At 41.1% G+C, this 21,668-nt stretch overlaps 1 protein-coding gene across 1 annotated transcript in view; it reads right to left on the minus strand.

Annotated features, from left to right (window-relative positions):
- The window catches only part of LOC139477363 (protein yippee-like 2), a 55,017-nt gene extending 33,806 nt beyond the window's left edge, over positions 1 to 21,211 (minus strand). The window contains exon 1 of the mRNA XM_071259918.1: positions 21,068 to 21,211. The gene's annotated coding sequence lies outside the window, so the exon portion shown is untranslated. The remainder of the gene's footprint in view (positions 1 to 21,067) is intronic.
- Positions 21,212 to 21,668: the final 457 nt, after the last annotated feature.

Raw genomic sequence — 21,668 nt, forward strand, 5'->3', positions numbered from 1 at the left:
TTGATGCTCATGATGTCAATCACTAGATTGTCTGGTTCAGACTCAGTTATTTACAGACCGCCGTCATATAGCTGGAATATTGCTGAGAGCAGCGGTAAACAAACAAACAAACTTAAAAACATTTTTTTTGATTGTTGCCCTCACTCTTTCAAAGGTAACAAAAATAACCTCAAAGTTGAGTACTTACATAAAGTAGAAGGTATGCGACATCACAATCAAACCCTTTATACTGAAATAACACCTTTACTCATCTCATGACAGGATATACCAAAATTGGTAGGGGTTTCACGAATACATAGTCAAATCAAATCATTGATGTGATATACACATCGGGATATATCTAGTTTTGATTTGACTGTCTTACTGTAGAGATACAAAATACATCTTGAATAGTTTCAGAACTAAATGTGGCAAATGTCAGTGTATGGCATCACTTTTCAGTGTGTTTTTGTCTGCCTCTCTCCCATGGTGATACAGGGAGTGGTTGGTGGAGCTGCTTGTCTTCACAGTACAAGGAACTGCAAGATGCTAGTCTTAATGCAAGGTCCTAGTGACGGAGTGAGTGAGTCGAGTTTAACGCCGCTTTTAACAGTATTCTAGTTATATTACGGCGTGTCAGCTTAATGTGGGAGGAAAGCCCGAAGAGATGCAGGTCTCAGACGTTTACCACTTCGGTGAAACCCACGAGCATGGGTATGGTGCTGACAAACCTAGAAACATAATTGGGGCGAACCGGGATTCGAACCCACAATCATAGGTTTCTGGCATGAACAAGGGACGTAACTCTGTACAGCAAATTGTGGTATACGACTGGGCCACCTGTGCCCCTCCTAGTGATGGAAATGCAGTGTTGAACCAAATTCCTCACTCACTCCATGCTCATGGTTTTCAACAAGATGGACAACCTGTGTGCCTCTAGATCATCCAGGGCTTTCTTCCCTACTGACACACTATGTACTGTTAAACAGAGCATCAAGGATGATGTGATGACAATGATGATGATAGTGATGATGATGATGATGATGACAATGATGATGATGATGATGATGATGATTGTGTTAACGGCAATGATGGTAAAGATAACGATAAGTGGATGTTGATGCAATGGTGATGACAGCAATGATGATGATGATGACAACAAAAATTATTACAGAGCTCCCTCCAATATTCTAACGATTCATGATGGAAAACATATTATTTTTAAGAACATTTTAATGAGATTCCTCTCAAGAACCAATCATTAACTCCCAAATTTAAAAAATCTTGAACAATCTGATCGGCCTATGCTCTATAATTTCCTAGCCAACACCAGCACAGCTATCTCTAGCTGGCAGCATGTCCGGCCTGCATCAATACACTAATACCTCCCCAGTCTGGTACAGCAGTCCTCCAGGTCGACCCCCGACTCAGGGCTTATTAGCATGTACAGCACTATGTAATTGAAAGCCTATTTGGAATTCACATCAAGTTAGTCTGGTGGCTTGCCTGAATTCTAATTACCAGGAGTAGAAGCAACGATACATCGAAGTGTACGTGTAATAATGTCAGCAATCCTCCACCATCAAACACATTTATTTCGCCTGTAGACTATTCTTATGGTTAAGCCATTTTCTTGGTTTTTAAAGGAGTAGACCCTAAAATGGCTTAAGTCTTCAAAAATTGAAAAAATATAGTAAAAAATGCTGAGTTTGATTGAAAATAAGTTTGTTTTAACATTATTTTCTTTGAAATTTTGGTAAAACTTCTATTTCAAGAGTTCGTTTTAAGGTAAATTGATGCCAAATCAACCTTGCTACCATTTCTTTCCCATGCATCTATTTATATTTGCTCACAAATTTCTATGAAAGTTGTAACGGGATATTAAATTGGTTTGGGCTAAGTATGTAAACATTAAGAGAACAAGTAGAAAGGTTCGACTTTTTAAATACAAAAACCTAAGTTATAACGAACTCAAAGACCACTAATTTTAGTTTGTCATAAATGTAGATCGTACATATATAAAGCAAATGGATGGGAAAACAAAAATAAACAGTTCGGTATATCAGTCAGTTCGTCATAAGTGAGTTCGTTGTAAAGTAGTTTACTGTACCCGTATATACTTTTTGAAATTGAAAATTTGTTTTTATAACATAATTTAAAATGAATTAATGTGTGTCATTTTATGCTGTGTCGGCAAAATCTTAGAAAACTAAATAATTGAGTATGGAACAGACAAACCAGTGACTGACAGCATAAGCAACCTCACAAACTGTTAACAGTGTCGGGTAGGACAACACACCCCATGGTCCAGACCTGTAGGCTGATACAATAGGCATGCCCCAATGAAGATCCGGGTTAGACTTCAGCAACCCATGCTTGTTGTAGGACGTGTCTAGCGGGATGGGGTGGTCAGACTCGCTGACTTGGTTGATTCATATCATCATCATGATCATATCCCAACTGTGTAGATCGATGCTCATTATGTCTATCACAGAATTGTCTGATATTTTGTTATCTTGGAGAAACTGTGTGGGTCAGTAGGGAACGTGCTGTTTTATGTGGTGGAAAAACCCATCACACTTAAGATAAGAGTTGTCTTCGCGACAGAGATTAGAGTTAAAAGAACAAAGGCTATCATGAGGAAGTAGCATGCAGTAAGGTGGAATATTTAAAGGCCGTAGTCCCATGAAAATCTGGGTTAGAACTTGTCCTCAGCAACCTATGCTTGTCGGAAGATGAAACAAATCATGTAATGGGATCGCGTAGTAGTGTCATTGTATCCCAATTGTGTAGATCGATGCTTATGATGTCAATCTGAGAATTGTCTGGTCCAGACTTGAATATCTATATCCACCCTCAAGGATCAGTGTGCACTCTATATTCATTCTCACCTCCCATACAACCCATAAGGTGCCAGTCACACTGCATTAAACCCTACCTGGTACCCATTCACTGCTGGGTGAATGGAGGCATTTCATCCAACCCGGTACCCATTTACTGCTGGGTGAATAGAGGCATTTAACCCTACCTGGTACCCATTCACTGCTGGGTGAAAAGAGGCATTTCATCCAACCGGGTACCCATTCATTGCTGGGTGAATAGAGGCATTTCATCCTACCTGGTACCCATTCACTGCTGGGTGAATAGAGGCATTTAACCCTACCTGGTACCCATTCACTGCTGGGTGAATGGAGGCATTTCATCCTACCTGGTACCCATTCATTGCTGGGTGAATAGAGGCATTTAACCCTACCTGGTACCCATTCACTGCTGGGTGAATGGAGGCATTTAATCCTACCTGGTACCCATTCACTGCTGGGTGAATAGAGGCATTTCATCCTACCTGGTACCCATTCACTGCTGGGTGAATGGAGGCATTTAATCCAACCCGGTACCCATTCACTGCTGGGTGAATAGAGGCATTTCATCCAACCCTGGTACCCATTCACTGCTGGGTGAATAGAGGCATTTCATCCAACCCGGTACCCATTCACTGCTGGGTGAATAGAGGCATTTCATCCAACCCGGTACCCATTCACTGCTGGGTGAATAGAGGCATTTCATCCAACCTGGTACCCATTCACTGCTGGGTGAATAGAGGCATTTCATACAACCCGGTACCCATTCACTGCTGGGTGAATAGAGGCATTTCATCCAACCCGGTACCCATTCACTGCTGAGTGAATGGAGGCATTTCATCCAACCCGGTACCCATTCACTGCTGGGTGAATAGAGCCATTTCATCCAACCCGGTACCCATTTACTGCTGGGTGAATAGAGCCATTTCATCCAACCCGGTACCTATTCACTGCTGGGTGAATAGAGGCATTTCATCCAACTTGGTACCCATTCACCCCATTCATTCACTGCTGAGTGAGTGAGTGAGTGAGTGAGTGAGTGAGTGAGTGAGTATGGTTGTACGCCTCTTTTAGCAATATTCCAGCAATATCACGGCGAAGGATACCAGAAATGGGCTTCACACATTGTACCCATGTTGGGAATCGAACCCAGGACAACCGAATACTTTAACCACTAGGCTACCCGATCGCCCCGCTTATCACTGTGAAACATGTTGTTTGATAACTACTTCCCATTACTTTGATCTACAAGCCTGCTCTCATCAAATCTGAATTTTCCATTAAGAATATGAAATGTCAATTAGGAACATGTGTGTGAGAAATTTTAATCACAGCAGAACGCCATAGGGACATCACCTATATCTTAGTACACAAGGACCCACTGTCCTGTTGTGGAAATAGCCAGAATTTCTTACAAGCTTATAATGTCAAGGACCAGACACCAGGGTCTAAGTGGTGTGACCTATTAATACAATTGCTAAAATTTAAGGTACGTATATACCATAATCTTTAAACATTATTTTGACAATCATATTTAAAGATATTCAAGAACTCCATGCTAAATCATGTGAACTGTGAGTCTCTCCTGTCCAAAGCATTTGATGCATTTTCTGAGCCTTTTGCTTCTTCTCTTTGGCAGCTTGGTTATGAAGTGCTTGTCTGTCACCCGCTTATCTGAGGCATGGTGGGACAGTTGCCTGCTTTCTGAACAGTGGTGAACACAAGTGAACAGTTACCTGCCTGTCTGAACAGTGGTGAACACAAGTGAACAGTAACCTGCTTGTCTGAACAGTGGTGAACACAAGTGAACAGTTACCTGCTTGTCTGAACAGCGGTGAACACAAGTGAACAGTTGCCTGCTTGTCTGAACAGTGGTGAACAGTTACCTGCTTGTCTGAACAGTGGTGAACACAAGTGAACAGTTGCCTGCTTGTCTGAACAGCGGTGAACACAAGTGAACAGTTGCCTGCTTGTCTGAACAGTGGTGAACACAAGTGAACAGTTGCCTGCTCATCTGAACAGTGATGAACACAAGTGAACAGTTGCCTGCTTGTCTGAGCAGTGTTGAACACAAGTGAACAGTTGCCTGCTTGTCTGAGCAGTGTTGAACACAAGTGAACAGTTGCCTGCTTGTCTGAGCAGCGACAGTTGCCTGCTTGTCTGAACAGCGGTGAACACAAGTGAACAGTTGCCTGCTTGTCTGAGCAGTGAACTGACGTTAGCAGTTACCTGCTTGTCTGAACAGTGGTGAACAGTTGCCTGCTTGTCTGAACAGCGGTGAACACAAGTGAACAGTTGCCTGCTTGTCTGAGCAGTGAACTGACGTTAGCAGTTACCTGCTTGTCTGAACAGTGGTGAACAGTTGCCTGCTTGTCTGAACAGTGGTGAACACAAATGAACAGTTGCCTGCTTGTCTGAACAGTGGTGAACACAAGTGAACAGTTGCCTGCTTGTCTGAACAGTGGTGAACACAAGTGAACAGTTGCCTGCTTGTCTGAGCAGCGGTTAACACAAGTGAACAGCTGCCTGCTTGTCTGAGCAGCGGTGAACACAAGTGAAGTTGCCTGCTTGTCTGAGCAGCGGTTAACACAAGTGAACAGCTGCCTGCTTGTCTGAGCAGCGGTGAACACAAGTGAAGTTGCCTGCTTGTCTGAGCAGTGACAGTTGCTTTCTTCTCTGAACCATATACGATATAGGGTAGCTACCCTGTTCTGATATGCATACATTCTGGGAAAGCCATGGCCCGAACATGCTGAGGTGGCAGATGAACCATGTGTTAACAGATTATCAGGAATAGCTCTGCAGAGATTAAGATCACCTCAACATAATGACTCTTCAGGGTCAACATGATCAAGGTCCTCAAACAACATGTTTCAAGGTGGCTGTACTGGGTTATCTGATCGGATGGGATGTGTTTCCCTGATAGGCTGGTGTGGAGTGGGTTAGCGATCACGGCCCAAGCCTGTTTCAGCTGATAGCGTAGGTCAATAGTGTTCTGATTGCCCTTTCGGTCTACTCAGTCCGCAGGAACTGTTGGCAAGGGAAATGTTTACTTATTCTTGATCTGCAATTACATCACGGGCCTTATCATCTCAACAACAGTTTATAAGTAAAGTCACTCCAGTCAGGTTTCAGTTTCATGACGATGAGCTGATATTGAAATTTATCCAATGGAGATTATCACTATCAGCATGGATTTGATTGGGTGGCCACACTAGCTGCCAAGTACTGACAGATACCATAACAGGGAAAACCACCCTGAGTCAAAGTCAACAAGACAGTAGTTAACTAAGTGGCTTTGGACTAGATTCAGGACAGGAAGCCATTTAGTTCTCCCAATCCAAGTCATTATGAGTCTTTGTAGGTGTAGCTGGGTTGGTGCGATGGGATGGTTTAACAGGGTGGGTGCGATGGGGAGGTTTAACAGATAGGGATGGGATGGAGAGGTTTAACAGGGTGGTGGGATGGGGAGGTTTAACAGGGTGGGGCTGGATGAGGAGGTTTAACAGGGTTGGTGTCGTGGGGAGGTTTAATGGGGTGGGTGGGGAGGTTTAACAGGGTGGGGCTGGATGAGGAGGTTTAACAGGGTTGGTGTCGTGGGGAGGTTTAACAGGGTGGTGCGATGGGGAGATTTAACAGATTGGGATGGGATGGGGAGGTTTAACAGGGTGGTGGGATGGGGAGGTTTAACAGGGTGGTGCGGTGGGGAGATTTAACAGGTTGGGTGGGATGGGGAGGTTTAACAGGTTGAGTGGGATGGGGAGGTTTAACAGGGTGGTGGGATGGGGAGGTTTAACAGGTTGGGTGGGATGGGGAGGTTTAACAGGGTGGTGGGATGGGGAGGATTATAAAGGGTTGTGGGCTGGGGAGGTTTAACAGGGTGGTGGGATGGGGAGGTTTAACAGGGTGGTGGGCTAGGGAGGTTTAACAGGGTCGGTGGGATTGGAAGGTGTAACAGGGGGGTGGGGTGATGAAGTGTAGGTGTTTATATGAACTCCCCCATCCCTGGCTTCTGACATAGATACCCCTACCCTACTCGGACACATTATTCACATTCCAAGCCAACCAGTCCTTCGTTTATCTCTTAAATGCTAAGCAGCAGGCAGGGTAACAACAAATACCATTTTTTGCATCAAAAATGATGCAGCTGGGACTGAACCAACAACCTGCTCTCTGGGCAGATGCTCGATCTATCCACTAGACCATGGAGGTGGCCTCTACACATGGAGGTGGCCTAAACACATGGAGGTGGCCTCAACACATGGAGGTGGCCTCAACACATGGAGGTGGCCTCTACACATGGAGGTAGCCTCAACACATGGAGGTGGCCTCAACACATGGAGGTGGCCTCAACACATGGAGGTGGCCTCAACACATGGAGGTGGCCTCTACACATGGAGGTGGCCTCTACACATGGAGGTGGCCTCAACACATGTTAAAGAACAGAAAAAGGTCTTTTGTTACTCATTCCTACAATACATTGAAACTGTCAAATTATCTTCCAATATTACAAATTATCTTCCAATATTACAAATTGTCTTTCAATATTACAAATTATCTTCCAATATTACAAATTGTCTTCCAATATTACAAATTGTCTTCCAATATTACAAATTGTCTTCCAATATTACAAATTATCTTCCAATATTACAAATTGTCTTCCAATATTACAAATTATCTTCCAATATTACAAATTGTCTTCCAATATTACAAATTATCTTCCAATATTACAAATTGTCTTCCAATATTACAAATTATCTTCCAATATTACAAATTGTCTTTCAATATTACAAATTATCTTTCAAAAAATAATAATACATATACTTGGTGCCACCATTTAAATAAGAACTTTCACAAAGGAACAAGGTAATGTAGAATATTTGTAGAATATTTATATCAACTTATAAAAAAAAATCACTTGCTTGGAACTGGTCCATTCTTACAGAGGGTGGGTGTCTGAGGGAATCGGGGGAGGGTCACAAAAAATATGATAGTCTCCAGGGGAGGGTCATAAAACTTGATGCACATACTTGGGGCAGGTCATGGGACATTTTATGATGAAATATACAGTACTTTTGCATTGCGTCTGTTCGGGGAGGGACATGCAAAAATGTATAAAGACATGGGAGGGTCATCCAAAAATATGACAAGCATTAGCGGAGGATCATTATTTTCAGTATGTAGTGCATCACAAACCTCTAACCCCCTTGAAATACATGACCACCTCTCACGTTGTTGTTACACCTAATCATCAGTATAAACAAAGAAATGTTTTGAAAAACTCAGGAAAATCTGATTTATTACAGTAAAACTAGGCAACTTCCTTCACAAAAACTTCTCTGCTTAAACTCCTCACAGATAATCACTTAAGTCCTTAAAAACACTTCATGTCAAATAACTTCGTGAGACATACGTCACGTAGGCCACCTACTTTATAGAGTCTAAGCTACCATTTACAAACAGTCAAATTACGCATTTGAATGACAAACTGAACCCAACATCGAGTGCAGCACAACCAGAAGGTCAATGCATTCTCATTAACCTTGATTTCCTCTAACCCAACATGGCTGACATATCCTACAGAAACAAACAGAAGAGGAAGTTTTACATCTTGCGTCGGCTCAGCTGATCTGTGTCTATTTATAGCCTGTGTCGGGTCAAGTCGTGAGGTCCTATGACAGGCAAGTCCCACCGAGTGTAAACAAAGGCATGTTGACAACTGTCAAGGAACACTCCTATCACTGTTTGGCAATATCGGAAAGAAACAGTGGCGGAGCATTTCCGAATTTGTGGAATTTCCATAAGAACCATACATAGACTTACACTCAAGCTCTAAAATGAAAATATTTTTAATTTCCTTTGTGAAATTGACTACAAAAATATATAAGAAATCAACCCTGATAAGTTGAAGAAACCGACATAGACTTGCTAAGCTATTATATTTCATATTTTACATCATGTACATTACAAACTCTGCATGTAAACTACATATTAACATTATTAAGGTGAGGTGAAATGGGGTTTAACGTCACGTCCAAGATTATTGCACTTATATAGCGACGTGCATGTACGTGTGTGTGTTTGTGTGGCTGCTTGTACTAGTCCGGACTGATGCCGCTTTATAGTGCTAGCTCACTGAGATACCATGTCGCAGTTTAACATGAATACCCCACTCAGATACAGTATACTGACTAAGCCGACCAGTCCTTGTTTTAGCCCCTTAATGCCGAGCGCCAGACAGGGTAACAACAAGTACCACCTTTTAACGTCTTTTGGTTTGACACGGTCTGAGATCGAACCCGGACCTTCCGCTCTCCGGGCGGACGCTCTACCACTAGACCACGGAGGTGGTCAACATTATAAAGCAGTATTGGAATGAATCAACATGATTGACATGTATCAAACAAGTCAGCGAGCCTGACCATCCGATCCTGTCAGTCAACTCTTAGGACAAGCATAGTCACCTTTTACGGCAAGAAAGGTTCCTGTAGATCTATTCTACCCTCTCTCCTCACGGGTCAATTCCAACACTAATAAGGTTTCATAATGAACATACACCCCAAGGGGGGGTGGGGGTAGCCCAGGGGTTCAAGCGCTTGCTCGTCACGCCGAGGCCCAGGTTCAATTCCACACATGCATTGCATACACTATGTGAAGCCCATTTCTCCCTCACTCAACTTCAACTCCAATCAAAGCCACGGTCCAATCAGGCCTGAGAATTTCCACTCTCTTATTATATTTGACAAGTGCTAAGTACTTATGTTAGTAGAGACTTATTACTTGAGGATACACTTGAACCTTTACCATGATTACCAACGATTACAGCTAGATGTACTTCAGCCTGGACATGTCAATATCAAGTGTGGAAGGAGTGGATATTTTATCTTGTTTGTTTATACAACGTTATCGCCAGTTTTTGGCGATGTCCAAGAACTTACACTGGAAGTGATCAGCTGATGGAATCAATATTCAAGATACTCTGGGGGTTAATGGTCAATTAATAAATGCAAAAAGACTGGACCAAGGGAATAAAAATATATTAATAAAACCACAGAAAACTATTAATAACCGAAACTAAAATATGTGACTAAATACTCAACATGATCATTGGCTCAAAGCATTAGAACCCAAATCAAAATGATACTTGTTAAAAATGACAACACACCAGTTCTGAAATAACTGCCTGCTTGCCCGTGGCTGGTAACTTTTGCATCGGGCTGCACGAAATATTTCCTCCAACTGCCCGACTGTCTGACAGATAATTTTAAGATTGCTTACGTATTCAGTTTTTGATAACTCCTTGTTGATTCTCAAGTTATTGTTTGCATGATTCTAACTTACTTTTTGTTGCAATTTTTCACTATTTATAATGTCTGAATGCAGGTGGGTAACTTTGAAGGTGGGCAGGCAACACCTTCAAACAGCCCGACTGTCTTTTCGGGTTATAAAATTATTCCACACCCTGCAACATATAAGTTCTTACATCAATTCTCAACTTCCACAGTCAGTGTCAATGGATGTTATTCAAGCTTGGTAATTATTCAGGTTTCCAGGGATTGACTTAGGCCATGTTTCCACGATATTATCGCATTGTTGTCATAGATAAGCGACTTAATTATTGCTAATTAAACAAAAAAGAAAACCTTGAGCAATATTCCTTGTATCATGAATTGCCATTTCTTAATACAGGAAAATTCCATAGTATTTCCTCTGATACCTAATGCACTACCATGGAAATAGACAGCGAAATTGTGTACCGTCTCAGTCTGGAATGTAAATAATATATTTTTTGCCAACAAACTGTAACACCATTTACAACAGTCGATATTTCATGAATATATTAAATTCCCATCTAAGCACACATTGTCGAAGACCTAGAAATTTGATAACGGCAGATTGTTGTCTCCTGCATGCCAATGAAATGAACAGCTGATGGCGGTAAACACGACTCCTAAATGATCTATAAATGTACTCACGAATAATTCCTCCTAAAGTCAACAGTGAACAGAATGACATGAATATTACTGTAATTTCTCCTGACATGCTTAAAGTAGACAAAGAACAGAAATATAAATAGAACTTAATTTTCTTTTAACATTGTCTAATACTAATGCTAATATAGTAATATATTTAAATATTCGCAGTGGAATAATAGTTGAAAATAGGATATCCAATGATACATCTAAAGACGACTGTGCTTGTCATAAGAAGTGACTCACGGGATCGGGTGGTCAAGCTCGCTGGCTCGGTTGATGCATGCCATTGTATCCCTAATGCATGGAACGATGCTCAATTTGTCAATCAGTAGATTGTCAGGTCCAGACTCTATTATTTACAAACCGCTGTCACATAGCTGAAATATTGCCAAGTACAACGTTTAACAAACAAACAAACAAACATTAAAGTGGTAAACACCTACAACTTGCATCACTGTGGCCTTGCCTCCCACATAGGTAAGCTGACATATCGCATTCAGTCTTAAAGATTGAGCCAATTCCACGATACACCGTATTCGACGTAATAAGCGCCCAGGGCGCTCTCAAAATTAGAAATAGGGGGCTCTTAATGAAATATTATTTTGGTGGGAAAAAAAACAGAGTTGAAAGATACATTTCTTTGTTAAGGCTGACGGCCTGAACTGTTAATATACAACAGATATATTTTTCCAGAATTTAATTGCCGCATAATTAAGGATGCATATAAAACACGACTCCGCATTATACTCGAATAAATAAGTCTTGTGTACATTGATCAATTGGAAGGAGTGCTAATTGGGATTGTTCACTTGCCAATATACACGTATTAGCAAATATCGCCGTCGGCGCTTATTAGAGCGGGGCGCTTATTACATCGAATACGGTATGTGTAGTTTGTGTACCATGAATTTCCCCTTCAACTATTTCTCTTCACCTTCAGTCAACAATTTGCCTACCACCAACAATTATCAATAAAAAATTTCTTAAATGTCATGGTGAACATTACCTACAAGTATATGTAACAATTCAATGAACCACCTATTAGTTACCATGGTTACTCCTTGCATGTTTTTTTTCTAAAAAAAGTTAAAATTTTCAAAATCATCAGACTGTTACATAAATATAACCATAATAACGATTCATAACCGTAACTAAATAATCATCATCAGGTCACTAACACACACACCACGCTCGTAGGACAAACAGTTTCAGATTATAAAGGAAATTGACACAATGATTAACAATCAACAAATACTGTCTTCCTAACAGCTGGTGGTGACAGCTGCCATTATTGAATTTTCTACGTACCTTGTAACATTTCTTTTGAGCCTGTTTACCTGGAAGCCAAGACTTATCCAGTACAGCACACTGAATGTAGTTCACGAATATTTAGCCCATTTACTGGGCAAGTGATTGGAAAAAGGTGCCCATGTTTCTTATTCGTACAGACTGTTTCCATTTAGCAATACCATACTTTGTTTGGGATGGGGATGGACAAACACAAAACAGAGTGTACATAGCTAACATTTAAGTTATAGCTTACATTTATTTTCAGTTGAATACTGATCAAAAATACTGATCATGAATACTGATGATGTGTTCGTTTCTTTGTTTGTTGTTTAATGCCGCACCCAGCAATATTCCAGCTTTATGATGGCAGTCTGTAAATATTATAATCAAGTCTGGACCAGACAATCCAGTGTTTAATATTGTGACCATCGACCCACACAATTGGTATCGATGACATGTATCAACCAAGTCAGCAAGCCTGACCCAATCCTGTAGGTCGCCTCTTACGACAAGCATAGTCGCCTTTTACTGAAGAAGACCTGAAGACCTATTCTACCCCGGATCTCTACGGGTCTCTGTACAATAGGACATGACACACAGAGTCCTCCTGTACACACATGCTGAAGTCTGTAGTTTGTAGACCATCTCTATACGCTACTAAATATAGTTCAGGAAGACACGATTCTTTCTAATTACTATACATAGTCCGTCTTGGCATGATTGATTAACTGTAGTCATATGAAAGAATCAGTGGTCCTTAACTTCTTTAGGAGTAGTATTTTTAATCCATTCTGACAATGTTATTGCAGTTGATTCTGAGCCACAAATTCGCTGAACGTGCAGAAATTAAACCAGTGTCACAACTATAGGCCAGGATGCAAAATCATCAATCATAACATGGTTAAAGTCAGAGAAATCACTCAAATCAATTGAATCTGGGAATAGCATCAGCGAGCCTCATTGATTCTACTACAGTCGTGCCTCGTTTATACGGACACTTGCGTCATTTCACAATTCGTCCGTATAAACGAATTTCCATATAACTGAAACCAGCTTCTTACTGGAAGAGTTACTTCCCTTCAATTATGTAAAATACACAAGGTAATCTTAATCCCTAGATATAAAACAATTCCTCTTAATGTTCTCGTAATACGTAATCAAGGTCAACTTTGACCTCTGACCTCCACAGACGCCATATTTATCGAAGGGGATTACATGTACAATAAACAAGCTCGTCTCAAACGTAACTCAGTGTCACTTGGTTAATTGACTTCTCACGAATCAAAGGATTTCCACCAGCGGAAGTGTATTGTCCGGATAAGTAAGACAATTTTGAGTGCATTTCAGTGTTTTGTGTATGAAAATGACCGCCCGGTTCCGGAAACTGAATTTCCGGCTATACGGGTATATTTGTATAGTAATTATTTCGTTTTGAATGAAAATCGTCCGGGAACCGAGGTTTCCGGATATCTGAAGTCCGTATAAGCGGGGCACGACTGTATTAAATTCAACAGATTTGTGTGATTTCCCCAATACTCACCAAAACAAGGTCAGTACTGATGCTGAATGAAGACCATTGAGACCATTGAGAATGATTCTATTTTGTGGTGATCTTCCAGGGTGCTGTTGGTTTTTGTTTATTTGTTGTTTAACGCCACACTCAGCAATATTCCAGCTATATGATGGCAGCCTTTAAATAATCAAGTCTGGACCAGACAATCCAGCGTTTAATATCGTGACCATCGACCCACACAATTGGTATCGATGACATGTATCAACCAAGTCAGCGAGCCTGACCACCTGATCCCATTAGGCGCCTCTTACAATAAGCATAGTTGCCATTTATGGCAAACATGGGTTGCTGAAGATCTTCACGGGTCAGGGTGCCGTTGTACAAAACAACCTTATCACTATGACTGTCATAAGTCTATGTTAAGGTATGGAAGTTACGATCACCTTAGTGGTAGGATCGCTTTGTACAATGGCACCCAGGCATATAGCAGGTGTGAGTGAGTGAGTTTGGTTTTACGCCGCTTTTAGCAATATTCCAGCAATATCAAGGCGGGGGACACCAGAAATGGGCTTCACACATTGTACCCATGTCGGGAATCGAACCCAGGTCTTCGGTGTGACGAACCATTAGGCTACCCGACCACCCCAGGCATATAGCAGTATCATTTAGGACTTGAATCCTGGTAGAGCTCTAGATATGCTGTGTCATGGTGGAAAATATGAAAAATAAGTCACCATAACCCAATCAATTTGAAGTTGCTTGAGCTTGTTTGTTTGTTGTTTAACCCAACACTCAAATTCCAGCTATATGACGACGGTCAGTAAATTTTAATCAAGTCTGTCCCAGACAATCCATGTGCAATGACCTACACCACTTGGACACGATGACTTGCATCAACCAAGTCAGTGAGTCTGACTACCCCATCCTGTTTGTCGGCTTTTATGACAAGCACAGGTTTCTGAAAACAAATCGGCATATCCACTGGATTCCCCAGAAAACAAATGGCCAGGCAGGCAGCTATTTGGAATGCTGATGTCATGTAAGACTTTAGATTCCCTTTTAACAGGGTCCATATTTGACGGCATCTCTGGCCCTCAAGAAATCATTTGGCAAAAAAACAATGAGATCAATTTTGATATCAGCCCCAGCAATAAACAGTCACATCTTCGATGATGAAACGTTCGGACTCAAAGACTTCTCACTATGCCACAACAGGAGCCATCATCTGGCATTACATGAAAGGCATGTTCACAGATCACGGCGGTCTATTTCAATATTATGTGTGATAATACCCTCGGAACATACTCGTCTCTTGCTGTTTGCTGTGGGTTTAGAATCTATCATTCAGTTGTTCCGCTGTGTGAGAATCATAAAGTCTTTTATTGATGAGCTCCACGGGCAATTAACAATATTACGTCCTCAATGATTTCATCGACCTAATTCATACACAGGGTTAGAAAACACAAACTCCGTCTTTAGAAACTGACACAGTCAAGATGTGGGTATTGATCAGCTGTGTTGTTAATTAAAGAAATCTCAGAATTTATTCAACATCAATGCCCAGAATGTTGTAAGATGCTTGGATGAGATCATGGAGTTGATGCTAATATCATTAGGTTTATGGAGATCCACCAGGGATCTAGGATTTTAAACCAAGTGCCCTGGCAGGAAAATTGGGTAAAAAATAATTATTTTATTAAAAATTTGATTTTTTAAAACTCTTATTTTCCTTAATTCTGAGGTATTTTAACATTGAGTAAAAAATAATTATTTTCTTCAGAAATTGGATTTTTGAAAGCTCATATATTCCTAAATTCTGAGGTATTTTAACATTGCAATAATGTTAAACTAAGCATCAAAACGTCTTCCTCTGTAATTATCCTGTTTTCAGTAATATAGTTACCTCTACAGCTAATTACAGAGTAATAACATTAGCATGATTAGCTATAACTCTAAAAACATGAATGGGGAATTTTATATTTACAATTTGAGATTTTTACTGACATTTGCTCCAGACTTGGAGCAGAATATTTACCTCCTGAGCAGCTCTAGATAAACCCCTATACCCTTACAGATCTAAACAGAGATGATATAATTGATTAGCCATGTTACCAACTCCATGTAAACACTCTGCCATGCTGTTACCATAAAGGCCTTTCACATTGTCTTAGTTTGTTTACAAAACTGACCGACAGGAAAAACAGATGAGATCCAGAGTTTGGCACTAACATGGCTATATCCCCCGCCCCTGTTGCAGAATTTATGATATAATTATATCTAAACAAACACAAACCTTTTTTAACCGAGGTGGATGCTCTGCCACTAGACCACGGAGACGGTCTTATCATAGTTCAGACAGTCTACTGGCCCACCCATTCAATTGTCTCCATAATCCGGTGACCAACCAATACCCACAGTAGTTCCGAAACTTCACAGGGACAGGAAGAGCCTTAAAATGACCAATATTGCTGTTATCTATGTAATGGTTACGCAGGGGAACCTAGCCGTGATCTCCATGGCCCTGGGCCGATTTATTCATATTTCAAGACACAGGATGTGAGCCCCAAAAAGTCAGATGGTACATGAGAATCATGGTGTTTATAATCGATTTATAACCTGATAAATGAAATAATATAAAAAAGTAAATCCTTCCACACTGCTGAGTTAAGAGTAACAAGAAGGTTTTTTACATGGCCTAATGAGAAGTCTTAAGCTAGACACGCAGGCAATGCCCTAGAGAGAACAACTGATATCGCACCAGTCGACCTTCTCACATACACTAGAAGTGCGATCGCATTTTAATATTCAGATCATGAGAGAGTGAGTGAATACTTTCAGCAATATTCCAGCAATATCACGACAACGGACAACAGACATGGGCTTCACACGTTGTCCCAATGTGGGGAATCGAACCCAGGCCTTTGACCTGACAAGCGAACACTTTATCCACTCGGCTACCCCCTGCCCCTGTTTTGTTAATCTGACCTGATTATGAACACTAGGGCTGCACCGAATACACTATGAGGCGAATACGATTTGTATCACGAATATAGGGTAACGAATATGAATATTTATTCATGAATACAATTACAAGTCAGCAGTTGATGTATTATTTGTTATATTCAATGAAACAAAAGCAACACAAATTATTTGACATGGTTTGTTAATTATTAATATATTATACATTTATATACTGCACTTATCCAGGTGGTAGTATCTGCTCAAATACGACAATGACCAGTGACCACATTACTGTCAAATTAAATGTTATAAGAGTGTTGTCTTTCGGGAAATCTATGCATTTAATATGTTCTTATGGATATTTTTAGATACAGGGTATGTAAATGAACATGACTGCATATTCATAAATATTCGATTCTATCGGTCACAAATAACGAATTCAATTCATGAATGGTTACGGTTCGATTCACCGAATACGCAAGTGAATTGTAACAGCCCTAATCATGCTAATGAACACTAAAAAAAAAGAATAAAAACAAATTAATTCTGATATATAATGAGTTGTGAGTGATTATTATTCAGCACCACATCGCCAATCTTGCAGCTTTTTCATAGTTATAATACAGTAATAATTAAATATTTAATCCTGTTAACAGTTTGCAAGATGCAATTGAATGAATGTTCAGTCAAAGTGATTTTTTCTCCCATTTGGATCAATATTAACATTTAAGTTTAATGAATGATTTGACAAATATTTGACACAGTACCACCAAATCTCTTACCAAAGGTTCCTTTGTTCATGGAACACTTGACACAAGCTCCACGGGGATTCTGGGTGAGAACAGGTCCCAAGCAACCTAATCAATGCTAATAATGCTTGCTGTGTGAAAACAATTTAATGAGCAGAGCGGTCATGCTCGGTGACATGGTTGATTGCATGTCATTGTACCCAAGCAGAGTGGATCATTGATCACAGATAATGTCAATCAATCAATCAATCAATCAATCAATCAATCAATCAATATGGTGCTGTATTCCATAATCATGCTCTAAGAGTTTAGAGATTTATTACCCTGGTCAATGGATCAGTGTGTACTCAACAATCATTCTCAGCTCCCTGGGGAGTCTACAACCCAAGCTGCCTGTTAGGCACTTTAAGGTTAACAACTAATGCCATCTCATCGTACCAGGTACCCATTCACTGCGCGGTGAACAGAGGCGCAATTCGAACAAAGTCACTTGCCTAAGGAGACACCACATGTGCTACATGTGCTTCAGTGTGGGGCAGGACCGAAGCCCTAGGAACACCCAGGAGCCAAACTGCCGAACACGGACGCCCATCCGATGTTACTTAACTTAATCTGATTTGTGACCTGTGCGCAGGACCACATGCCATCACTGGATTGACTGGTCCAGACTCCAATATTGACAAGGCTGAAGCTGTTGTGATGTAGAGAGAATGTTGCTGAGTGCAACATTGAACAAAAACAAGCAAAACCTGAGACAAGCAGGTTAATGGTGGTGACTGATGTACATGCTTTCCATGCACATTCCAGCTGTGCTAGTTGCAGCCAGGATGAATGCATTCGTGCAGCGGCGACATGTTGGTGGGGGCACCTTGCTGCAGGTGTCAATCATGTGGCTCATAGAGTCTGCTTCATGAGTGATCAACATGCCTCGTAAGCTTATCTTGTCAACAGATTAATGCCATGACCTCCATCTTGGTTGGTTGGTTTGTTGTTTATCACAGCACTCAGCAATATCCCATCTATACGACGATGGTCTGTAAATAATCCAGTCTGGACCAGACAATCCAGTGATTAATATCATGAGCATCGATCCACGCACTTGGGATCAAGGACATGCATCAACCAAGTCAGCGAGCCTGACCACCCTATTCCGTTAGTGGCCTCATGTTAGTCGCCTTTTACGACAGGCATAGTCGCCTTTTACGGCAAGCATGGGTTGCTGAAGACCAATGAACCGGCACCTGAGTGGGGCTGGATAACAGGGTGTTGGGTACCCGGGTAGAAAATTTGCACTCGTCCAGCCCTACCTCTGACAGTATCTGATCAAGTTCAACAAAGATAAAACCATTATACAACATAGTGAGTTGGATTTAACGCCGCTTTTAACAGTATTCCAGTTATATCGCGGCGCGTAAGCTTAATGTGGGAGGAAAGCCCGAAGTGATGCAGGTATCAGACGTTTACCACTTCGGTGAAACCAACGAGCACGGGTATGGTGCTGACAAACCTAGAAACATAATCGGGGTGAACCAGGATTCGAACCCACAATCATAGGTTTCTGACGTCCAGGGGATGCAACTCTGCACAGCAAATCGCGGCACCTTAGACGACTGGGCCACCCGTGCCCCCTCATACAACATACACTTATTGTCAAATCTACTCCACAACCGCTTTAGAAATATTCTGAAAACAGCAGACCCTGTGCTGTGTAAAACACCAGCACTTCTACAGCCTGGTAACAGTGAGAGGAATAACAGTGGCCTGTAAAGCATCCTATCTGGACCACCAGACTCACTAGTGGTTTATCATATCATCAATGATTCACGCTGCCAATGTAAGACCACAGTTTGACACAGAGTCAGTCAGCCACAGATCACAATCACTCAATCCCAATTTCAACTGGCTCCTGGAATAAAATGAGGTACTGGGGATCCTTCTGATCCTGACCCCAGGGGAAGCCTCAATATTGTGGATAATATTGCACTGATCAAATACTGGATTTATCTCGGGTTCAAAACTAGGTGGGTGGGTTTGTTGTTTAACGCCACACTCAGCTATATTCCAGCTATATGATGACAGTCTGTTAATAATCCAGTCTGGACCAGACAATCTAGTGACTGACATCATGAGCATCAATCTACACAATTGGGTTATGATGACATGCATCAACCCAGTCATCGAGCCTGAACACCCGATCCTGTTAGTCGTAACCTACAGCATGGGTGGCTGAAGACCTATTCTCAACCCGGATCTGCACCGGTCTCCAAACAAAGTGACTCGGCAGGTAAATAATTATGGGGAAAAACATATCATTGTTCAAAATTGGGATTTTCTTAAAAAGTCCATATTTTTTTAAATTCCATTGTATTTTAAGATTTCATTCAATGCAAAGATATAGAACTAAACATCAAAGCCCCTTCTTGTTCATTGGACCTGAAGTCAGTGAAATTTAAGTTCTCCTTGCAAAGCCAATTTTTACTGATATACCATACTCAGAACAATAATATGATGTATGGATTGGTCTAACATTGTTTTCTATATGACCTCTTTGGGAAATTAGGTTAAGAAAGACAAGCAGATATTGAGATAAATTGATAATAAGTAATTTAAGGTCATGCAAATAGATTTTTTATCAGCATAACATCGTGGTCAGATCCCCTCTACATACGTCAATAAAACTGAGTGACACATTAATCATGTTTAGAGACAATTCAACTGAACTCTCCGTACAACTAAATTCATCTGCACTCATCATGACACAAGACAGACAAGTGCATTCAAACTAACTATTCTGAAATAATTCACGAACAAGTCGGATTCTTTGATTTCTGTGCGTCACTACCCTGTTCTTCCCACGGAGACGATAATGAGATCGCAAATTACCATGAGTCACACTTTTGATGCATGAGGCTGTCCATCAATATCGATCGAAAGTCAGTTTGGTTGCCGCAAAACAGTATATGCCGCCTTCATTCACTACAGCTTCAAATGTAAGATAACTGTAAAAACACTGTTCACGGTTTAGACACACACAAGCTGGCTTACACAGCAACTTGGCTGCGCGATGTATTCTCATGCAGTGGTTGGTCTATAAATAGAATATATATCTCCCACTGGCATTAGAACATCTTCCCCCCATCCAGGTAAAACAATGGATCTGAGTCCATCGGAGTTATCTCTGGATTAAGTGTTTAAATGAAATGCATAGGCACAGTAGACATGAGTGGACGTCGCGTCAGACATGGCCTGGCAGACGGCTTTTGTAGCAAGCTCATCATTGATTAAATCGAGTCCTAAGCAGCTGGTTGGCCTGATGCTGGCCAACAGACACTCAACTGTCTGAATCCATGTTTTCTTACATCTACCTTCCACACAACGCTGTCTTTGCTATGTTTGAAGTATAGGGATGAGGAGATTATTTGTACCGAGGCGCGAAGTGTGACTGACATCGCGCTCTTTGTTTTGAAGCTACAGAATCTGACATCATTTTCAAAACAAAGGTCATTGTGATGAAAAAGTTGATTTGCATGTTATTGTCATGGGGTATAAAATATATATTAACCTCGTTAGGTTGCAGTGAACACTGTCTTGCTAGTGGGATGTCACGTTACGTTATACCATCGTTCTAAAGAAAATAGGGGTAAATATAACCTGCTTTTCCACCTCGCCTTGTCTCCCGTGCGCCCGATGCCCCTCTCAAAACATGTGCCGTCGAGAAAGGATAAATTTCTTTAAACCTACCTTCGCAGCTTGTCAGCTCGTGCAAACACAAGTGCAGGTTTAATCTTGAAATATGTCAACGTCTGGCAGGTTTTCCTTCCGCCAAAATGAGCTTGAGGGCGAGAATCTGTCTCTTCTTCAGTCCTTTCGCCTGCTATGTTTATCTTTTTCCTGATGGCGGAAATAAGCTGACGTCAGACCACGTGACTAGAAAGTCTCACAGCAACACAAACAGAGGTCACGTGACTAGGTAAATCCCCGTCACAACAAATCGAGGCCAGTTGAGGACAGAGGCCATTTCGGGGCAGATATCACGTCCCGCGTTGTCAGCGTTGTCGTGCCTGGTTGGTAGAGCGGCGAAAGATTCCGCTAATACATATTGTGTTCTCTTAAACTTCTAACTTCTATGAATACTCATGCTCAGAAATGGTAATTTTATTTCAAATGATAGCATTATTTTCTGCTGGATAAAATGGCACAAGAATCCATATGGCACAGATTCGATGATCATGGGATAAAGTGATTTTGAAGCTTCCCATTCTGCGGTATCTATGAGACTAGCTGCTGTTTTAAAACAACAACAATCATCCACAAATGCTTGTCCCCTTTTTATACATGAAGA

Source organism: Haliotis cracherodii, unplaced genomic scaffold, assembly GCF_022045235.1.
Source record: "Haliotis cracherodii isolate W230 unplaced genomic scaffold, xgHalCrac1.p SCAF_33, whole genome shotgun sequence".
In the NCBI taxonomy this organism is placed as follows: Eukaryota; Metazoa; Mollusca; class Gastropoda; order Lepetellida; family Haliotidae; genus Haliotis; species Haliotis cracherodii.